This window comes from Pomacea canaliculata, linkage group LG2 (assembly GCF_003073045.1).
Source record: "Pomacea canaliculata isolate SZHN2017 linkage group LG2, ASM307304v1, whole genome shotgun sequence".
NCBI lineage: Eukaryota > Metazoa > Mollusca > Gastropoda > Architaenioglossa > Ampullariidae > Pomacea > Pomacea canaliculata.
In genome coordinates this window covers 34,928,016-34,946,036 of record NC_037591.1, presented here as the reverse complement: position 1 = coordinate 34,946,036, position 18,021 = coordinate 34,928,016, and the positions used below count along the sequence as shown (strand labels likewise).

The following is an 18,021-nucleotide window of genomic DNA, read 5'->3' as shown; positions in this document are numbered from 1 at the left end:
TCAGTAATCGGTGAGGCTGTTGTGCAATGGAAAGTAACACACACACATATCTTACGATTATATTCAAATAAGCATGCATTCATTTAGACATTCAACGAAATTATTAGTCCGCTAGTTTGTCATTTTTTCAGTATAATTCAGCTCCTCTATAATAATATCTAATAATATCTATCGACTTATTTGTGGGTGTTGTTATCTTTACATTCCAAACCCTGTACATCCTGCATCCTTTAGTTCCATAATTATAAACATTGTGCTATTATCTTAACGGTCTACACACAATTATTTGTTATATTATAACAATCTTTGTTAGGTATATGTAACAATGTGTATTACTTAGAGTCATGGAAACACTGCTTCTATAAGATTTCTCTATGATAACCTTCATAACATAGCATCGCACAGAAGTTATTACTATAATTGAGTAATAAGTATTCTGTGTTATAACTATGATTAACACATATTATGTGCTTTCTACAAAATATATGTAGGTATAGCATTATATAGCCGTTAGTACCCGTAATTGTATAATAGTTGTTGTGTGTGTCTTTATACAGCCCTGCTTTATGTATGTTGTATTATATACCTGACAGCGTGACGTCATACAACCATTATACTACTGTAGTTCTGCTGTAAGTAATTTGTTCAACAGTCATGACATCGTGACTACACACAACCTGTATACTACTATAGGTCTGCTGTAGGTAGTTTGGTCAATAATCGTGATAGCGTGACTTCACACAGGTCACGAGTTCGCCAAGTAGCTCTCGACACCAGATCCAGAAGCATCCTCCGCACGCAGGCGCGCTGGCTGGCTGGCTGGCCGTGCAACGCTTTCGCGGCTCAACTTTCCTTTCAGCCTCGTTTTCACTCCGGTGTAATGGTGCCAGAGTAACGCGTGCGAACGGATTTGTTTCTCCGGGAAACTCAAAACACTCAAGCGGACCGCGGTGTCGCCACATCTCACCTCATCACACGACATCCAGCGACGAGACCGGCGAGCTGATGTCTTGGCGAGCTCCTGCCTCAAGGATGGTGGATGGCGACTCACTGCAAGTTCTGAACTTGGAGCGCTATCTCTCGCACATTCGCCGTAAGTTCTTTATTTTTTTGGACTCTGGGTGTTCTAGTTTATAAACGTTTATTGGTGATTTTTATCAGGTTATCAACTCTCTTTTCTGCTTTCAAAAGTGTAAACTATTTACAAAATATCTTCATTCACTTAATTGTCACTTTTGCGGTGGTTTTGACAAAATGTGGCTAAGCCAAGCAGGTTAGCTTTGTGTCTCCTGACAGAAACTTAATAGTATTAAAATTTGTAAGACAAATGATCTGCTGCCTAAGTTGAAAACACTGAGCGACTTGTCCCGCAAAGATGATCGGCGTAAACTAAATGATCGCTTTCAAATTTTAAAATCAAAATCAAAATCAAAACAGACTTTATTGTCTGCCCAGGAGGACAGAAATTTGTCTTTGCTCACATACCCATACAGACATTTAACAAACAGTTAGGAGTAAAAGTGAGGAGTAAAATAGTGTTGATTGCACCAGTCCATCAAGGCAGTGTATCTTTATCCTAACAACAAACCTTGGGTGACCAAGGGCCTAAAAGCACTGCTGAACAAAAAGAAACATTTGTTCATCACGGGCAGAAGCCCACGACAGAAGATTAGTACATAGAGAGGACCATGATGCTATCCGTTGGGTGGGCAGAGGCTCTACGAGCATACTAGTTAGTCCGCTTTCAGTAGTTTGCCGGTGGACCAACGAGTGTCGACGAGATTGAAACAGAGGTCGAGTTAGCTCTCGCCATAAACCCGATGTGTCAGAATAGTTTTATGTTTACTTTAGTCTTCTGTTAGATGTTATGCTTGTCTTGAACCATTCAGAGATTTTATCTCATGCCATGGACCTTGTTTCATGCGCTCCTTAGTTTTAACTTTTCTCTTTATCTACACATATTATCTTCTAGCGCTCTCTGTATCTTGCTCTTACTTCCAACTGTTCATCAACCCACCACCTTTCCTCTTTCTGTCTATGTTTTGAGATCATCATCATGATCATGATCGTGATGTGAGTAGCACGAGTTGATCACCAGTTATGCTGGCCCGCCGGTATTTTCTTCGGGGTAATCCGACAAGACAAAGTGGATGACAAGGTCAAGGAATAGGTCAATAGGTCATTGCTTAGGTCATCTTGAGTGGTGCAGCGAGGACCGACCGGTCCACTGCTTTACTTTTGTCATCCTTTTCCTGTTCTGTCGACCTCGGTGTCGACCATCCTTCACGGTGACCTGAAGTAGGATGCCGGGAGACATGACTGCGCACTTCATGGCTGGGAGATGGTGGTGTCTGGTGTTCCACGACTGTGACGACCGTGTTCCTCACAAAATAGTTGGTCTTGGGTTCCGTGGAGGAGACTCGGGGCAGTTTTCTGAGGCATGTATTATCAATGTCTGGATTCGTGTTAGATTCCACGTCTTGCATCTATACAACAGAATGAGGACTATGAAGGGTTTATTCAGCTTGTACTTGATGGTCAGCCTGATGCTCCTGATTGGTTACTGACCGATGCCGTCACTATTAAGATCCTGATGCAGATGTCTGCCGTAGAGCTGCCCTCTTTGGAAAGGTTGTCCTAAGTATTTGAACCTGTTTACATCCACAAGCTGTACTCCACTGATGTTGATCATGTCGACCATGCTATTGAATTTCTGGTCTTAGGGCGGCCCTGTGGTGCAACGGGTTGTGCCTGTCACCAATGTAGTGAGAGTTGGCTGTCTTTGGTTCAGCTCTCGACTCGGGAGCCTTGCTCTTTCTCTGCATGTGGCATCTGTTTACAGGGCTGGCTGCCTTGCCGTGATATTGTCTTAGTTGCCGGCTCGGCGGGAAACACCAATTCTACCGACCACTACTGGTCTTATCGTGTATTCACTAACTCTGTCCGTCAGTATGTTTTGAGGACTTGCATTCGCTGTTCCTTTAAGTAAATGTCTATAAATCCTAGATTGTTGCCTCCTACCGAGGAAGACGGAGGTGTGGTGGCTTTGAAGGGGTTTTCTCATGATGTTGTCTAAGAAATTAAGCAACATAGGCGAATGATTTTGTGACACAAAGCAGTAAGGACCTGACTTTCTTCCCTGCTGGCAGGTTGACAAAGCCAGATGACTTCCTGTCTTCAGAATGCGTACAACTGTCGACCTATTCACTTAGTACTGGAAGGTCTTCAGGTCTGCTGGTTGTAATTTACTTGCTTTTGGAAGATACTGGAGCCTGTCTTTGGCTGGAAGTTGTAGAGGCCAATCAACCTAGTACAGCATTGTCTTACATGAGAAGGCGACTACTTCTGTCTTCAGTGTCTGAAGTTTTGTATTCACCTGTTTTTTTCTTCAGTAGCTGATAGGTCTCTTTACTGTTACTCCTTGTCGATTGTCCGATATGCGACCTAGTTCTTCTTGGCTGCCTTACTCCCATTCCCGATGTCTCTGGTATCTTTATCTACTTGACGGCTGCTTTGGGGCTGCTGTTCCTCTCTTGTTTCACAACCCACCCCATTAGTCAACCCAGATAGGTTTCTTCTTCTGCCTCTCTGGTATATGTCCTCCTGTGGACAGTAGAACCTTGATGCTACCACGTGTCTGCTTCATAGTCAGCTATGGCAAGAACGGCGATGTTGCCTCCTTGAGCCATGATTTCCTTAGGGTCCAAAAGCATCTATAAGTCATAGCTTAATTGAGACTTGGGAGAGAAGTGTTTCGCCTTCAGCTTCAACTTTAAGTTTGTTAAATCAAGATTATGGCTTCTGCCTTTGTATGAACTCATCTTGACCGTGTTGATGCTGAATTTAAACCTTTTCTCTCTTTCCTGTCTTTTTCTGTCTCTCTTTCTGTCTCGCTGTGTTTTTTTATGATGTGGTCTCTAGAATGTTACCTTTGTATCAACTTATTCCAAGTGTGTGAATGTGTGTATGCGCGCAAGTGTGTGTGTGTATGCATGTATGTGCCTCTGTGTGTGAATTCCCAGTAATTTCTTTCCTGCCACCTTCCTCTTTACTCTGTGAGTAGGTGTGACTTTAAACTTCTAAAATGCCAATTCTCACATGTGCCTTTTCTTCGCTGATCAAAATAATTTAAATTGTATCCTCCATCTTTTCTTAGTTTGAAAGTTCGTGACGGTTATAAACGTTCACGTAATCCCACATACACACACCATTGGTATAGCAATATTTCGAACTTGCTTACATCATATTTATTTAGTAATTACTAAATTTTTGTTAATAAATTTATGTTTATATTAGGCCATCTTGTCCAGACGACGGGTAGCTTGTAAGTGAGGCCGCATCATCCTCTTGGAGTCTGAATGTCACAGAGCTGGACATAACAGGTGTTCTACGAACAGGAGTAAGGATACATTGCTCCACAGAACCGAGCCACCACCCCAGCTCATACAAGATGTAACCCCACCCCAGGTGGACCACCCAGAGTTTTCAATCACCAAGTGGAATCCATATCACCGGTGAAGCGACGCCATTCCAACCTCGCCGCCTCGATGTTCTGTGACAAAAAAATAATGAAACAAGTGCCTGTGTGTCTCCTCCCTGTGACATATTGTTGACTCAACCGTTGCCAGCCGTCGCGTGTCTGAGGAGAGTGAGGCGGAACTGCGGACTCACCCTCTGAGACAATAATTATCCAAACGTTGTGATGCAGCCGACATGGCTCCAGCCTCCTGTGATGCAATCCAGTGACAAGTCTGCCAAAGGTCAGCACGGCGAGGTCAGCAGGCCCCGCCCTCTCGTCTGACAGTTCATACAAGCTCTTCAAAACATCGCGTGTTTGTTTTAAGCAGCTGCCGGGGCTGGGCTGCTGCTGATGCTGGACGAACACCGCCAGCAAGGCCTGCAACTACCAACACAATGCAGGAGGCTGGCGAGCTGAAGGACGTACGTAAGTCTGGCAGGTGTTGGGAGCTGCGTCCATCATCTGATAACAGTGGGGCAGAGGCTGGTGGTAATAACACGTGTCAGCTGCTGTGAGACATTGATACATCCTTGGTGAGCGACAAAGACAAACTTGTCAACTCGTTTTTATTTTGGGACTTTGCCCTCGTTCTTCTTATTCTACAGTTCTGGAAGATTCGACATTGAAGGTAAGAACATTTTTGTTTCCGATCTCTTAGTAGATTGTGTCTGAATATGTGCGTGTGTGTTAAAAAAGAAAGGGTTCATTGGGATTGGTGAAGAGAAACCATGCCTGATTTTGTCCGAATGTGTCTGCTGTTCGTAAAATGTGCCTCGAGCGAGTTTAGAAAAAAAAGCGAGGAAAGAGAAGGTGACAGCGCGCGTGTCCTCCTGCACGCGTCGTCACATCGTGTCCACGTACTTGTTACGTTGCGACCTTTGCGTGCTGTGAAGAAAAGGCCAGATGTGATACAATACCAGACACCAGCCTCGACAGATTAGTTTACATTCGTTTTCAGTCTCTTATTGACCATTTACCACTCTACCTGCGCATTAGTCTGGAGATCGTTCAGTATGTAGCTCCTGCTGTTCACATAAAGAATAGACTGGCCTCACCTCGCAGGACCCCCTACCCCGAAGACCAGTACCTGAGGACCAGTGTAACCGTTCGTTAGCTGGTGCTAGTCAATGAATTGTCTTGTATTTCTGTTTGCCTGTCTCTCTATTTCTCTCTTGTTGACACTTTCCCTGTCTTCTGAATAATTTTTTTTGCCTGTCTCGTACTTAATGTCTGTTTTGTATTTGTATCAGAGAGTACGCACATGAGTATTGAACGTGAAGAACAGGTCGCCTTGTTGGTTCCATTTTCAACAGTAATCTTAGTAATCTCTGTGATTTAGAATAAAAAATGTTGACTTAAAAGCTAAATATTGGTTGATATCTAATTTTGTGGAAAGTTAGATATTGCTTACATCTGATCTCCCTTCCTATCCACAAGATGATAAGACCAAAGACAGGTCACTGCTTAAAAAGCAGACGTAGAGAAATATCATAGGAACAGTCAAGCAGCCTCCCGCCCAGTAAAAACAACCCCCGTTCTCTCTCTCTCTCATCTGTCCATTCAACGCTAACTTTTCTTTCGTTAGACACAAACACGAGCACTCATTTTCAGACATGCACCCACGAACCCACCCACACCCTTACATTGAGATCTGTGGATGTTCGATACTGTAAACCTTCAAGAACTCAGTCAATGTCCAACATTCATGTCTTGTCAGCGGTTTGAGCCCTGAGGACGTGGAAGACATTTGTGTAACTGGAAATAAACGATAAAAACAAACAAACAAAACCCACCGCAGCATACACGGACATCTTTACGATGGCAATCCACGGGAGTGCAAAAGATCGGCTTGATTACCGGGTAAGTCAAAAGGGAGCTATCACAGTTGCCGCTCCTCGCCCCGAGACCTGCTTCACCTACAATCGGAAAGGAGCGCGCGCGAAATAAAGGGGGACAACTAAACTTGAGAAGGAAGGATGGTCTGCGCTTGATACCCCAAGCAAGGAAGACAACTCTGTTTTCAAACAGAGTAAACGGGAGGGATATCGATCTAAGGGGAGGAGACGCAAGCCCCTGGTCATTCTCAACCACAAAAAGGCTGTTGCTTTCTTGCTTGTTCAAAAACTTCTGCGAGAACCGAAACCAGACGCGCAGTCGCAAAAGAAGTCGTGACTGGAACTTAATGAGAATCTGCACAAAGCTTCCAGACGGCCGGAGCGTGACAAGTTTTCACCACACATACTGGTAGTGGGACTAGTAGTTCGTGGATGCTGACCGGAGAAAGGCCGCCTGCGCAAACAAAGTAACAGGCTTAGGACCGACTATGAAGCAGCAGTAACACCCTCGCCAAAGTAAGGCCAGTGGGTCTGATTCCATCTCCCGACTCGGGAGTTGCTACATTTTTTTCAGTCCTTCGCCGATGGAGCTTTTCTTCTTGAGCCCTGATTACCCTCCACTAATGACCTCGCTCCTCGTTCTACACACTTTGTAGGCAATAATACAAGGTGATCGTAAGTTCTTTATCCAACTGACTAGAGGAACCCATTGACCACCATCTTACCCCAGGTCAAACGTTTGCTTTCTGGGAAAACAAAACAAAAATAAAAATCATATATCGGAGATAAAGTCAAGAAAGGTGCGGCATATAATATTAAATTGATGATTTTTCATCTTCCTTGAGGGCTACCTATCCAGTTTAAGGCCCAAGACTTTCTTTGTGCTGCTACGATTATTGTAGTTTTTGGAACAGTTGGAATATTTTCTTTGAGAAATGTTGCGCCTGCAGCTCCGACAAGAACCGTCATGGCCGTCTGCCTCGGAGATTCAAGGCAGTCGAAGCCTTCAAACTGCAAATTCCGGAGAAAATTAGCGCAGGGAAGGAAATCCTAGGGAAAACTTCAGGGAAAATCGGAACAACTGAAATTAAATTCAGGTTTCCTGCAGATAATTAAATTGCTTTTTTTGTACGTGCTATCACAATCTGTTGTGATATTGGTTTAGTGTCAGCTGCACAGGATACCATACCCGTTCCAATCGATATGAAATGTTTGTGATTAGGTAAGCTGAATTAATTAAGAACTTAAGCCTGACTGAGAACCTGCCTTGGTAATACTAAGTGTCCAATAAACCGACACCGCGCTACTTTAGCGAAATATTAAATATTTGCATTGACTCAAATGTTTCTCAGTTTCTGCGTCTGTGTGGACTTGACAGTGCCCATGTCATGCGTGTCGAACTAGGTCCGACGAGTCAAGTTCAACAGAGGAAAGCGTTTGTAGCAGGAAAAAATTTGTAAAGCTCATACTCACACTCCTAAGGAGCATGCTCTTAGCGCCTGAGAACAAGAAGGAAACATGGACAGTATACAAGGGACAAGTCATCAACATTCCTAGCCTGCTCTTGACTGGACGGCCACGTTTGGCTTGTAAACAATTTTACATGAAAGTAACCAAAATTGAAAGATTTATAGTCAATTACATTCGTCATCTGGCGTTGCCTTATCATTCTGGAGGGCATCATCGTGTCCCAATGACAATTTATTGATAACCGCCAAGCGTTTTTATCCGTCTGAGGACAGATTATCTGGAATTTTATTCGACAGGTTTGACATTCTGGTAATATTTAAAATGACGCTTAGATGATAATATAACGATCAGGATTATTATAAACCTTTGCACTCTTTGTCTTGTTCTGATGTTTCACCAATATGTATTTCTTTCTTTTTCTTCTTTCATCCCTGCTCTGCGTACATGCGCGTGCGTGAGTGCTTGCCTGCTTTTGATTTGCCTGTTACATCCAGTTATTGTAATAGGTCGAAGAACAACCCACATCACAAATTCTCGATTAAAGGTTCCCCCTCCTATGAACAGCAATATTTTCTTCTGCTCCACAATACCATAAACGATGACCAGAAACGATGAAATCAGAAACATTGGTGGCGCCCTCTACGTATCAGGAACATCTGGTCACAGGTTTCATCGATTGTCTGAAGTCGAGTGATGCTGGCCTCATCTCTAAAGCATTGTCTTTGCCGCCAATCGCTGGATCGATGCAAAATATGGTCTGGAAATCTCACACCAATATGAAGACCTCGTCCAGGTCCTCGCAAATATTTCTGCTTCAGCCCTCTCCTAGAAAAGACATTTCTTTTTCGTGGTTAATCACTGCTGTAGTGAAAATTGCCTGAAGGTGTATTGCAGCCGCGGACGTAAGTGAACACAGAAAAATATGGTTGACATTTGCTTCTTGCTCGTCCTCGCTTAATCGATGTTTCGGCGTATGTTTGCATTTCCGAGCGAGTGCGTTCTCATAATTGCCAATTTGCTTTGTCATTAGAAGTTTTGTGGATAAATTTATTTTATCTTAGAGCTATTTTGCCCAGTAAGATCTTTTTAAACACCTGTGAGATAGCTTGTTCGTGGAAATTGCGTCGCAAGAATCGTAAAACTCTCATGGGGAATGGTTTCTTTTCATTTTCATGACAGTCCAGGTCTGTTGCGATCTTTTATAGAGATATCATAGCAGAAATCGTCAATCCCTGCTGACAAACTAGAATGTAAGTATTTACATGTTTAATTTATACTACATAACTCGTAAATATTTTTTTTTTCGTTTTAGATAAACATACAAACACAAGCTATGATTAATTTAGGAATAAATGAATTCTTGAAATCTTGACCGTATCGAGATTTTCGTTTCCGACAAAGTCATAGCTTTGACCAAGAATCAGTCCCAAACTTCAAGGATGGCGGGTATACCAAGGTGATGGCTGTGGACTGTTTAGTTGGACATCCTAGGCGGTGAAAATCTCCCTTCGGAGCACAGGGTGGTAGTTGGTTGATTGGTCGAGCCAGCAACTAAGATATATCATGGTCCTGTAAACAGATACCACACGAAGAGCAGCATGCGCTAGAGGAGAGTTGAACCCAGGACAGGAAACCTTCACTGTATAGGTGACAGGTACTAACCGTTGGGCCACCAGACCGCTAACCCTTCCAGGGACCTTCATATAAAAGGACAGCGACTTGCCTTTGGCTATCTGTGTCTGTGGTACACCAGCCTCGGAAATGCCAGCCAGATGATACATATATACAGATCCTTCAATCCTAAATCTTGTGTTTCGGATAGCTACGGCTCCATCACCCATGAACACAGAACAAAGTGACAATCACGAAAGTGTCTATTTTCAATAAAGTCAGTTAATATTCAGTTAGCAGAGCGAAAATGCTCCTATTCATCATGTCTCATGCTGTCTCAAAATTTATCTCGCGGTTCGTTAGTCTTCTCCTGATGTCCATTAGAGACCGGAAATCATCATTTTTGCCTTCTTCATGATCACAAGAGAGATCCAAGAGCAATCTACGTTTTGTGTTATCTTATTTTCAATCAAAAATTTTAAACTATTGTCAGCTTAATATCGGGGAAGCCATTTAAAAAATATTATGCATGCATGTGGAACATCGCGCAGTTTGAAATTCCTGCTGCGCGAACTTTGCTTTCTTATCAAGGAGCGATCATTAGACGGGAATGGCGAGAAACTAGCAATATGAAAAACAACAAGAAAAGCCGATGTTTACAACAGCTCCTTCTTCTGGAGAGGAAAAGCTGCCGCATATCATTTGGAAAAGAAAGAGGTTCAAGTCCTGTGTAATTAAATATTGATTAAGCTTTTGAAATTGTCGAGCTTTTGCGCCACTACTGAGGAATTAATTCGGGAATTTGCTTCTCGAGTGAGGCAAAGTCTTTTCCAAATTTTGCATTGTTGTTGTGGGTTTCAATAGAAATATTGTCATGACACGTGAACACAACATTCACCAAGGATGTATGCTTCTAGAATTTGCTCCATTGAAAAAGTTAGAGCAGCGATGAATTACATGTAGATAACATGTAAGCTTAGGTCGTGTGTTTGCATATAAAGTTTGTGTGATACAATATTCTGAGAATCTCATATTTTCATGGTGCCAGGCTAGTTAAATGGTTGGAAAATGCATGCTGATACCTAAAAATATTCGACCTTTTCCCGAATCCTGAAGGAAATTATCAGATTATGACAGAATTGAATTATTCAGATCAAATAAACAGAATTGGGCGTGCTCTTTGACTCTGTTGAAAAGAAATTACTCGCCATATGGATGAAATATTGTTTGTTCTAAAGATCAAAAGTGTTGCTTGATGCCCCAAGTCCAAATCATATCGCTGTTTTGGACCGTTTGCATAATAACATTTCTAAATTGAAACAATTTAAGGCCTTCTCTGATGTATAGTTGGCCCTCCAGAAAATATCACACACACACACACTTATTCTCTCTGATACATTACCCATATATTTCAGATTGACCATTGACTGCATACGTATACATACCGAAACATATGCGAACATGCATATTTGCATGCATGGAAGAACAGAGATTACACTTTTTTTAAGAGCAGGATTGTTTTTAAGTTACAGTGAAGGAAAATCGTTCTGGTACTATTCACACCATATAAATAAGTATCCATGTATTACAAATATGCATATACATAATGTACATTCTAACATATATACATATGGATACTATTAGTTTAATATTCTTTATTATTCCTTCCCTCTCCAAGATGTACTGAGACAGTAAATAGAGGCAGTCAAATGAAACGTAGTGGACGTCCAATAGGTATTGTAACACTTTACAAAGCAACACCAGGTCAGCAGCATCTCCCTCTCTAGGAAGAGGATGGAAACTCATTCCTGAAGGGGACTGTGACAGGTGGTGAGAGCTGGTGTCACCATCACGAGCCACAAACGCGTCGCTCAACGGAAGCACGCGTTGTCCCCTCGGAAAAGGTTCAAGACACGGGCCAGTGCAGGGAAAGTCATGTTGAGCTTTTTCTTCGATCAACAGGGCCTCTCCTTGAGGGATAAACATGGCTACGCCCAGGTCTCTTGACACAAGCTATCATTTTGTAACACTCAAATACACGCTTCCATACGGCAAACGTAAGGAAGGACGAGATGGCCCAGCCCCGGTGGACCACTCACCCTGGAGCCCAGAGCTATCGCCATGATGGTTCCACGTCTTCTGTGAAAGGAAGAATCATCTGAAAGGCAAGAAATTTCCATCGAATGCAGCGGTGCAGAAGGTTGTTTGCGAGTGGGTTTGACCCCAGCTCAAGGTGTTTTGTGAACAGGGCATTCATTTCACATTGGTAGAAGTGTCTTGCCAACCATGGAGATTACTAACAATAAGTGAATTTCCATGTCCGGTATTTGCATCCTCTGCGTTTTCTTTGACTGCCCCTATTTTCTATATTTATATATTCCCATCTTTCCTTTTTTCGTATACATCTCACTCAACATCACATCCCCCCCCCCTATACATACACATTCTATTAATTTTTCTAGGTCGCCAAAATGTTATTTTGTACAAATAAATTATGTAATTTATCCCCTGCATCCTTAGATACAGAGCCTTTCATTTGTAGTGGTCTCAGTTTGCCTACTTTTATTCACTGGAAAATAGTTTGATCCACTAAATTTCAATAAAGGATTATATCATGAGTAAAGAGGTTTTAAACAGGGTTCCTATAAAATCATTGTGCACAGTGTTAAACTGATATTTGTGATATTGTGTGTGAGCCACTATGCCACAGTGACTAAAAACATAAACGTATAATTTATTTTCTTACTTTGAATGTGTGTGTGGGATGTGTTGGGCGGGAAAGCCCCGATAAAATTGTGTTTTTGTATTGTGAAAGAGGATTCATGTCAGACCATGTGGTTTTGACAGCCTTAAATGTCTTTAGAAAATCATTTTTTATAGAAATACAGCCCATAACACAATTTAAAATCATTTTTAAAAACTAAAACTGTTTTAAATCAGATAAAATTTCTTACACGAGACCTTTATTACCGTCAGCACATTTTTCGTACGCATTTATGCAGACATCTAAACGGCACAGGAGCGATTGATGAAAAAAGTTTTCAAATTTTATTTCTTAGAACCCTAAAATCATATTTATCTAGACATTGGGTGTTGTGGTCCATGCGAAGGACTGGTATCTGTGCTGGGTTGCATGTAAAAATAAGTCTGAAATTTAATTTCATTAAAATCGCATGTCTATAGAGCAATTCAACCGCTGTTTGGTCTGAATAGCTGACTTTTGCTTAAGACCAATTACTTAATATATCTTTTTTATACTAGGTAGGTTCACATACACAAGCTAAGAGAAAACTTTGGAAGCTAAGCCCAAATTTGTGCTCAAAGTCGAATCCGACTTAAGACCTTACAGACAACCAAGGCCTAAAAACACTTTCTTCCACAAAACCTTTTGAGTTTTAGACATGCGCAACTGTGCCTTTGGAAAGATGACCAAATCCTCCAGATAAATATTAGTAAGTGGTATCCCTATAAAATCCGGAATAAGGCTCTTTGGAAATGAAAGATTTTTTTAAGTTATGAAATTTTTTTTTTACAACACCAAAGTGAAAAAAAGTTTACTGAATACATGAAGCAGGCGGACGACAGTTTTGTCAATACAACAATCGAGTATTTATCTACCATTTACCGACAAAACCCCTTGTAATGATTTTTTTCCTTGCCAGCTGAGCGGATGGTGTATAGACCTTTGGCTGAGCGAACCTAGAGAACAAATTGATCTTTGCTAATAAGTGCTATACACAAAGTATTGACATATCGATGTCCACGCAGATTACGAGGCTTTGCTTACCAGAGAGGTCAGACCAGTTTGGACAAATGGAAATTGCAGACCTTGGTGGCGTTGGTACGAGAGGAAAGTAAACAAGATGATCAGTTTATGAAAACATTAACTTCAGTAGAAAAGAACGTTAAAATTACCATTATCCCAGAAACCTCTTCCGTAGTTTAAAGTTTATTTGGAAGGATGAACAGTTAATGTTGAACATGAAGTTTTCTTTATTTAAAATTTAAAAGTAAAGGCTAGTGTTAGCGGGACCAATATTACAAAAGTTTGACCAGATTTGGTAAAGACATATAAAGACTATTCCAAAGTTTTGATATAACTATCATATATATTATAAAACAATTCTCTTTGCTCGCATTTAAAAGTTCATATTCGATGTGTTACGATATAAATATTGACATTGCACTAAAATTTCAACAAGTATTACTTTATAAAACTTTTAAAAAACTAATAATGAAGATAGCTCACAGTCAACAACAATAGGATTGTAAACAAACGTAAATATCTAGATCAATATAAATATCCACAATTAATATCCCCGCCCATAAAATGTTAGTGTGACAATAGGAAACATCTAGAATTTGCAGCCATGACAGTAGAATTATTTGTCAGGAACTTGGTAGACCTCCAGGACACGGAGCAAGGACTACTAACCGGACAAAAAAGTCACTAGAACCAGTCTTCAACACCTTGGGCACAGTAATCCCTCACCACTCACCCACCTCCACACCTTCCATACCCACACCCCCTTTCCCCTGTCATCTGTTTACCCTACATTCCCCATCCTCAGTTTGGAATTGCTCATAGTCACTAACACCTGCTTCCTCTTTTGCAATATTTAAATGGAAATTTCAAGTGTTCCTAGAGTCTTTATGATAAGTTTGTGGATATGGAGAATGTTCCTTGTGACTACATAACAAAGAAACGGTTATCATTATTGTAAACGGAGTTAAATATGGCGTCGAATAAATGACTACTAAGTATGAAATAAAATAGGACCTAATGTTGATTTTTTCGGAAATCAGAAATCGGCTTTTAATGGAGAGACCCTAACTTCGAAAAGAAAACTAACAGTGCAAGTATTACACCGTGCAGTATGCAATTAAGTCAATCAGAAAACAATGTTAATGATAAACATGTTGCTTAGTCTACAAGTTAGCATTCAGCTGTTGTGCCGATAAGACAAAACCTGAAAGGATTGTTAGTGTCTGGCGTGACTGTGTAATAGTCATCATCTGTCTGCCCCTGTGACATCTGTCTGCCCTGCCAGCTGCCCTCCTGCCATTTGGCCAGTAATGACACTCCGGCTCTGGCAGCTTCATCTCGCGCGCTGCCATCTTTTGCCTCCTGTGTCGCCCGATGTTAGTTGTCAGTAAAGGGTTAATGACTTGTCCTGCTCCGCAACTTTGAGTGAAGATCAATAAAACTTGTTAATCTTTCTTCTCCAAAAGAGATAAGAACCATGTATGCTTGCATTTTTTTGTCACACAAATGGAAGTCGGTCAAGACTGGCAAGAAAATCTTTCAGAGAAGAAAAAAAAAACCAGAAAACATATTTTACTGGCGTGGTTGAAATTGTCATAATGGCGAAAATTTGGGCAATTGCTTTCATTGATGGTGTGATAAGACGAGCATATATGATGACATGATGGTTGTAGTTTTCAAAGCACCAATGTACTCTTTTGGAGGAACTGTTTAAATTGCATGCAGGTAATTGTATACTAACAAAGAACAATAATTAATTTTCTATCTCCTCTTTTTACATGTCCTTCTATAGAGAAAGAACGCTTGGCTATTATCATCGATGTTTTTAGCTCGTTTCCCACATCACTTGTGAAGATCTCACAAACGTTGCCGAAGACCTCATGTTTGTATTGAATACTTTTTTCATGTCAAATATACAGAAGGAATTGATCTTTGCTAATTAGTGCTATACACGGACTATCGACTGATTGATGTCCGTGCGGATTACGAAGAGTGGATGGTTTGGGAAAATTCGCAGTGATTGTGGAATTTTTTTTTCTTTTAAGCCAGACGAAAGACCTTTTAAGGCAAATTTTTATACTCAAAATTAAGACCGATAATAAACTGTCAGAGATTTGATAGACTGTATGTCGTGTAGAAAAAGTTTTCCAGAACTTCACATCCAGGATGTTGCTTTGCGATGGTCCTGAACTCTGCCCGTCCGCCGTCGGGTTTTGCGAATTCTCACACAGACTTTGTTCTCTGGGGTGTCTGACAAATGAAATATAGTTTTCTTTTACACTTGGGAGATTCAATGAATACTAACTTAGTGTGATGTGCTGTCTTTTATATGGATCATTTAATAGCTTTTTAAAAACATGCTATTGTCGTTCAAACACGTGAAAAAATCAAAACAAAACAGAAACTGAAAAGTAGAAAAATAAATCAGACAAAAACACAAAAATCGAAGCTAAAGCTTTGCTGAAATGTTAAATGATGTTCTGAATCACATCCGATTAAATTTTGGGTTGACTAACGATAGTTTTTTTACAATTGCTTCTAAATCACAGCATCAGGCCACTCGTGAAGGCCGCCATACTTGCAGAATATTTCGCGAAAGAAATCAAATGGACTCAAACCCGTGACTAACCCACTGGAGGTAAACAAGGTATCGAGCAATGGTTGCCAGTTGTTGTGCAAGTTTGCAAATATAGCGATGCTGAGAAACTTTTAGCCGTTTTGACCACCTACTGGGAACATGATTTATAGCTTGCAATCTGCAAAAGGGACGCCAAGAACAGGGTCTGATGGCGGGATGTGGTTGCGGCCCTGCATGCTCCACTGGGGGCGACTAGGACCAAGAAAAATCTGCAAGAAGAGTGGAACACTTGTAATCTGCGTAAGAACCATAACTTACGAGGAATGTACACAGATTTGTCCTGGCCGTGGCCTGCCTTTGAAAACAGCAGGGATGGTGCGGATTACAGGCTTTGGTTGTGTGCGAGGATCTGTACACAGTCTGCTGCCAATAAAACCCATCTCAAGTGACAGAAGGACGTTCTTTTAGGGTTGTGATGACATTTTGTCACACTCAGAAATTGTTGGCCCGACAACTACTTTTAGGACACTGTTGTCAAATGGAAGCATGAAGGAGACACGGACGTACAATAAAAAGCAATAAAAGAATAAGAATAATTGAAAATCGCGATCGTATTATTCAAGGATTAATCAAAGAAAAATTTTCGAGGAACAGGAAATTAGACACCGAGATTTTGATCTTACATTCGCAAAGCTATGTTGAAGACTTAAGTGAGAATCTAAAAAATAAGAATAATAATGTTGTCGAAAAACAGAATTATCAAGTGCCATCACCTTTGTGTGAACTCAGAAGCATTTCGTGAGCAGGAGAATCCCACTAACTCCTGCTGCGAGTTGCACTGACTGTGAGTGCGCCAACGTCTCCTGGCAACACAGTTCATCTCAGTCTTGTGCGCACAGACGATACACCCACGATACACACACGATACACCCACGATACACCCACACACCGGTAGTGGAGCTCGGCCAGACTTAACACCAGCATGACGTCACCTCACACCAGGATATAACATCTTGGACACGCATTTCTTTCTTTCCTGTTATTGTTTTAATGTTTTCTTCCTTTCTTTAATTCTTTCTTTCGTTCGTTCTCTCGTATACTTCTTTTGTTCTGTTGGGTTCTCTTTGATCTTACTTTCTGTGACATGTTGTCAGAATGTGTCCTCTGTCGTAAATAAACCGCAATAAGGATAATGCAACTTGAACAAATAAGATAATGGAATGTAGACCCGCAGGGAGAAAACCTAACAAAGCAGTCCTTATAATCACTTTTGTGATCACAAGCGTGAAGACTGGCTCCAGATGGTTCTGGAAGAAAGAACACAGTCATTGGTTCAATTCTGCGTGCGTGCGTGCGTATGTACGTGTGTTTGTGTGTGTGTGAGAGAGAGAGAGGGAGATCAAGAGATGCTAATGTGAGTAAAAGCATGGATTAAAGAAAGAGCTTCCAATTGTTCACTGAAAGTGTTATTTTGAAACAATTGATTGAACTTCCCAGAGAATGCGTGTTTTGGTCCATGGCAGCATGCTCAGTGTTACATACCAGAAAGCTGAGAGAAGACAGAAGGCTAACCTGCTATTTCTATCCTCATCCCTAAGTAAACATTAGTTTCCTCCATATTCTACTTTCAACAAGCACATCTATTACAAGTGTTAAAGCCAGCGACACCTACGACCCCCCTTATTTACACTTCTAAACAATTCATCTCAGAACTGCTATTATTCAGGCAAAACATTATAGAACCAATATTTTTCCGTTGAAGTGGAAGTTTTTCTCCCGCAACCGTCTTTTTTTGAGCGAATGTTTTCTCCCAGCACGTGCTTTTGCAGCTGCTCCGCCTTCCCTCCTCCTCCGCTGGGGGCTTCACTCTGGTCGTCTATCGTATCAACACCTAATTACAAAGTCTACAAAAGCTTTGGGCTCAGTAATTAACCCCGGTTCCATTGCCAGAAGCGGAAAAATGCTGACCTGACCATCTACATGACGAGACATTCGACGAAAAATCCTTGATTACAGAGAAGAAATTAATAAAAAAATGGTTTGTGTGCTGCTGAAAACGTTCATTAAGATGATCGATGAAAACAAACAGAATTTCTTTTTAAATTCCCGACAAGCAGGCATCTCCATAATACCTAATTCAAGTCTGTGTTGTTTGTCCAAACGCACCGTCTCTCCTGCCCTTGTAGCTAACCAATCAAAAACTGTGTTGCCTCAAATCAACCAATGCCAGGTCGCTAAATTT

General features: G+C 41.2%; 1 protein-coding gene across 1 annotated transcript in view; it reads left to right on the top strand.

Annotated features, from left to right (window-relative positions):
* Positions 1-887: 887 nt before the first annotated feature.
* Positions 888-18,021, top strand: part of LOC112558071 — a 73,598-nt gene continuing 56,464 nt past the window's right edge. The window contains exons 1-2 of the mRNA XM_025228260.1: positions 888-1,093; positions 4,297-5,147. The gene's annotated coding sequence lies outside the window, so the exon portion shown is untranslated. The remainder of the gene's footprint in view (positions 1,094-4,296; positions 5,148-18,021) is intronic.